This window comes from Peromyscus maniculatus, chromosome 12 (genome assembly GCF_049852395.1).
Source record: "Peromyscus maniculatus bairdii isolate BWxNUB_F1_BW_parent chromosome 12, HU_Pman_BW_mat_3.1, whole genome shotgun sequence".
Classification (NCBI taxonomy): domain Eukaryota; kingdom Metazoa; phylum Chordata; class Mammalia; order Rodentia; family Cricetidae; genus Peromyscus; species Peromyscus maniculatus.
In genome coordinates, this window is record NC_134863.1 from 55,625,290 (window position 1) to 55,630,881 (window position 5,592).

Consider the following 5,592-nt stretch of genomic DNA (forward strand, 5'->3'; position numbering starts at 1 on the left):
AGATTTAAAAACTTATAAGGGCCTGACAGTGGTGGTGCACAGCTTTAGTCCCAGGGCTCAGGAGACAGAGTCTGGCAGATTTCTGTGACTTGGAAACCAGCCTGGCTAGAGAGTGAGTTCCAGGAAAGTATCCAAAGCTACACAGGAAACCCTGTCTCAAAAAAGGAGGAAAAAATAAAACAGGCGGTGGTATACACTTTTTAATCCAAGTACTCAGGAGGCAGAGGCAGGCAGATCTCTGTTGAAAGGCTTCAAAGTTACAGAGAAACCCTGTCTTGAAAAAATAAACAACAACAACAACAACAGCAATAAAAACAAACAAACAAACAAAAAATAAGGAACCTCAATAGAAGTCATGGTTCACAAAATTGGACTTTGGTGGTATCTGTGCTTTTTTCTGTCCCTGGTTCTCTGTCTCAGGTGACTAAATATTTGTTTATTGCATCTCTACCAGAAAAATTTTGTCATACAGCAAGATCTGACAGTGGGTTAATATTTAGACTACACAATGAAATATTTTTAAATGAACTGCAAGAACAAGCAGCCCTAAAAGGCCATGGTGTCACACAACCTTTAATCTAAGCACTAGGAACACAGAGGCAGATGGATCCCTGATTTCTGGGCCAGCCAGGTCTACCGAAATAGAATTCAAGGAAAGCTGTGGATACAAAAAGACACCTGTTTCAAATGAATAAAGTAAAGAAAACAAGTATATTTTCTTTTTAAAATTTAATGAATGGAGTATAGAACTAAAGAGAAAGTCTCAAAAGATGGAACACAGAGGCCAGAGCAACTATTTTCGATGCTGATAAACAAGCTGGGTATGGTGGATTACTCCTTTAATCCCAGCACTCAGGAGGCAGAGACAGGAGGATCTTTATGAAGGTCACTTCATCCTGTTCTATACAAAGACCTGCAGGACAGTTAGGTCCATTTGTAGTGAGACCTTGTCTCAAAAACGAACAAACAAACAAATATAACCAAAACAAATGAAAAAAAAACAAAGAAACAAACAAAAAAATGAACAAACCCAACAGGCTAGAAAGTAGTGGCTCACACCTTTAATCCCAGCACTCATCAGGCAGAAGCAGGCAGATCTCTGAGATCAAATCCACTTGGGTCTACCTGGTTTAGAAGACAGCCAAGGCTACACACAGAAACGCCATCTTAACATTATGTATATATCATATTGAGCAATAAGGTCAGTGCATTTAAAACTACCCTGAGATTTTCTTAGCTAAGCAGAGTGGTCAAGATAAATAAAAAAAGGACACCTTATGCTGTGGAAGATGTGGGCAAGAGGAACACTCATTTCTTGCTGGTGGGAGTGCAAACTGTTGCAGCCACTATAGAAACAATGTGGATATTCCTCAAAAGCTGACAAAACAGGGCTTGGGTTGCAGGTCTGGAATGCCAGCCAGTCAGGCCTGAGGTAGCCAGGCTGCATTTCAGAGCTGTCTGGGCAAGTTAGTGGGACCCTGTACCCAAACTAAAAATAGAAGGGGAGAGTGGTCACAGGTGAATCTTTTAATAAAGGAGATTGCCACAAGGTCTGGTGAGGTGTGAGAGTAAGAGGGTGGAAGAAAAAAAAAACCAAAACCAATGAGATTTCCTCTGATATCTACACCCCTATAGTGAGCTGTGAGTGCTGGCAGAAACACAAACATATATTAAAGAAGACGGGGATATATTTCTATGCTGGGGTGTGTCATAGCATACACTGAGTATGGCTTTATATTATGTGATTATAAGTTGTGTTGACATATAAGTACATCAGTATTATGATCTTTTTATAGCTCTTTTGATTGTCCTGTCACCCAGTTCCCAAATAATACCAAGTGGAGGCATATTCTTAATTATGAATGCCTGGTCTTAGTTTCACTTGTTTCTCGCCAGCTTTCCTTAACTTTAATTATCCTGTCTAACTTTTGCCTCTAGGCTTTTTCCATTCTCTTACTACTGTAAATCTTACTCGTTCTCTGTGGCTTGATGTGTGTCTGTGTGTCTGTGTGTCTGGCTGCTGATGTCCTTCTCCTTCCTGGCTGCTAGATGCCCTCTCAGATTTTCCATTCTATGTTTCCTATCTGCCTGCCAGCTCCAGCTATCTTTCTCCTGCCTAAAGATTGAATCTTCAACTGTTTATTAGCCCATCAGGTTTTTTGTACAGGCAAAGTAACAATGCCTCACAAAGTTAAACAAATGCAACATAAACAAAAGCAACACATTAAAATAATATTCTATAACACACCAGGTATATACAGAGTTCCTGGAACTAGAATTACCCCTTAGAGTGAGGACCCATATGCTTGAACCCACAGTCACCTCCAATATATTCAAAACTAAGGGAACATCTTATTCCCATGGACTCTGTGGAGTTGGGAGCCGAGACAGGATTTCCCAAACACGATTAAAAACCATTATTACTCTATGGGACCAGAAGGGAGCGAGCTCAGTGGTTAAGAGCAATTTTTGCTCGTGCATAGGAACTGGATTATGTTCCAAGCACCCACCTGTAGTTCTCAAAGTTCTGTAGTTTTATTCCTAGAAATCCTCAGCCCTCTTCTGGCCTGAAGACCCCATTTATTGCATACATGCATGCAGGCATTCTCATATACAAATATTTGGGGAAAAGTCATACAACAGCTATTCTGGCAAGAATGAATTATTTTAAAAATTCTTGCATAAAATATTTTATACTTTTATTAAACTAACATGTAAGACAATAAGACTTAATATTTTACAACATTTTGAAATAATTTCAGTATGTTGACAATATAGGCCTGAAACTAATACAGAATAGCCTGTATCAGTCTCCCAAAACCTTAGATTAAGTTCTTGAATTATCACACTTCTGCATTGATATGAAAATTTCTGGGCATGGACTGCTCTATTGTGAGAGGTATTATGTAGTCAGAAACTAACTTCAAGTCTCTGAGCACTACCTTGGTATAGATCCTCGTATATCAACTTCTAGAGCTGCTCAGAAGATGGATGTAAGTACTGAACAACATCTGGGCTTCTGGGTGAAGTTTGGTGGAAACTGCAGCTTCCACTGAGGCTGGACCATCAGTCACTGCTGGGTCAGTCTGGACTTCAACTACTGTGGGTTTCCCAGAGTTGGGAGTTGCAGCAGGGCATTGACCAAAAAGCAGGTCTTCTTGAGAACTACACCTTTCATCTTCTACAGCCTGATCATAATTGAGAGAAGCTTCCATGCTGGGTTTGAGGTTGGGAATGGAGCCCACAGTAGATGTGCCTGGAGACAAGGACCCCAGATTGGCAGTGACCGATAACTTACCATGGGAGTGGGTTGGCACAGAAACATCTTGAGAGCTTCCTGTTGATTCTGGGAGTGCTTCTTTAACATTCTTGAGTTCCTCCCGTTTCCACCTAGCACGTTGGTTCTTGAACCATATCTGGAAGGACAAAAACAATTGACAGAGGAAGACCCGTGTGGCCAAGTGAACATGCTGATAGGAAATCTTGTCTCTGTCAACTACCCCCATAAAAACAAAGGTCTGGGGCTCCAAAAAAATGTAAGAGGTAGGATAGTTCATGATTCGACATAAAAGGAAGGGAATCTGCAGCTAGAATATCTAGGCTTTTAAAATGGTCCCTTTTGTCTGGGTCACTGAGACCCTGCCAAGGTGATAATTTGGCTCTATAGTGCAACTGAGATTGAAGAAACACCAGATCCAGTTATGGATGCACATAGGAATAACTTCCACAAGTATCCAAGCTCCCCCAAGCATGATGAATCATGGAGAGTTTGTATTCTGATAAATTTACAGGTTCCATGGCTAGCTATTCTGGCTGCAGGAGAGAGATAACAAGAGAAATACAGACCTTGATCTCATATTCGGTAACACCAATCAGTAGTGCCAGCTTCACCCTTTGCTCCAAGTCTGGGTACCTGAACTGATCAAAATGGTCTAAGAGGAGGAGCTTCTGTTCATGGGAATACACAATACGTTGCTTTCGTTGCTTCCTCGGAACATCATGGCAAACTTGCTGGTCACCATGTTTCTCTGAACCCACCATAGGGCCTAGGGAACTCTCACAACCAGAACTCACTGGGGAATTTGAGGGCATCTGGTGACTAGGATGCACTGATTGTGTTCCCAGCGTTGGGGGACCTGGATGCCTTGGGAGACTTGGTTTCCATGATGGTCCTGGAGACTCCTGGTGGCCAAGGCTCCTTTCAGGATCTGAGTGCCATTGGAGATTTGATTGCATTAGTGTTCTTGGAGGAAATAGGGGACTTTGAGACATTGGCAGACTTGACTTCCTTGCAGAATCTTGAGCCATCTGGAAACCTATTTCCAAAGGTGCATATGAATGTAGTTAGAAATCTGGATGTGAGGGGGGAATTTGAGGAATATGGGGCCTTAAGTTTCTTGATTTGGCTGAATCTTTTGGGAGACACCTATGCACTGGTGGACATGGAAGTATACTGGGTTGTAACTGATTTTAAGTAAGTTCATGTACTGGAGATCCAGGAAGGAGGCAAATGGATCACACAAGATACACAGATCTTATATTACACCATTAAGAGGTTGGAGCATTTTTCCAATGTCCTGTGGAGCAGGAATCACTTCAGGTCTTCAAACTTTCTCTCTACCTGACCCTTTTCCCATGTATAGCTCATATGTTAGACCTCACCCTCCAGACACACATAACAACTACAGAATGCTACCAAAGGCTCTCCCTACCCTATCACACTCTCTCTCCCACCGAGATAACCCCCTCCATAAACCCACCACATACACACTACATTCAGGCTACCAACTCACTTCGTCTGGATCCACTGTCTATTGGACGTTTACTCCAAAAACCAGGGCTTAAATATTTTCTCAAAATAGAAGAACAACAACATCTTACTTTTTCAGGAAGCCTGTATCAGGGAAGAGCTTAGTTTACTGGCCAAGACCCAGAAAGCTTTCTTGACATCTTCAGGTGATTTAAATTAGCTACTAAAACCATTGCGAATTTAACCAATCAGGCCCAGGTGAGTCTCTTTTACAGAGCACTTGTTTAGGTTTGTATGTGGTCAGGCGATCAACCCAGAATGCTCTGAAAATGGAAGAAAATATATAGGAACTAGATTTTAAAAAACCAATTTCATGTCTTTTCTGTGTGTGTTTGGTCTCTAGCCTGCCAGAGCTCACATCTCCAGATTAGAAGATAACATATTGAAAGTGGTTTTCTCCTTCCACCATGGGAACCATGGGAATATAACTCAGGTCACCGGTCTACTTAAAAAGAACTTTGACCACACCATCTGCCAATGTTCAGATCTCTGATTCTCAGAATTCTGTCCCCAGGGAGAATAGATACTGTGTTTTTGTAGATCTGGCTGATCTGAAACTCACTATGTTAAGCAGAATGACTGTGAAGTTCTCATCCCCCTGTGTATTAGTCCTGGTTCTCTAGAGTCACAGAAGTTACTTAGTAAATGCATATAAATATTTGAATTTAATGGAATGACTTACGTTCCAACAATGGCTAATTATGAATGGAAAATAGAAGAATCCATGAGCTGTTCAGTCCCAGAAGGCTTGGTGTCTTGGTTGATCTGCCCGGATCTCAAAG

The 5,592-nt window shown here is 41.5% G+C and overlaps 1 pseudogene; it reads right to left on the reverse strand.

The window, feature by feature from the left end:
- Positions 1–2,963: 2,963 nt before the first annotated feature.
- LOC143268040 (oocyte-specific homeobox protein 6 pseudogene) lies at positions 2,964–4,041 on the reverse strand (annotated as a pseudogene).
- Between the last annotated feature and the right edge of the window lie 1,551 nt (positions 4,042–5,592).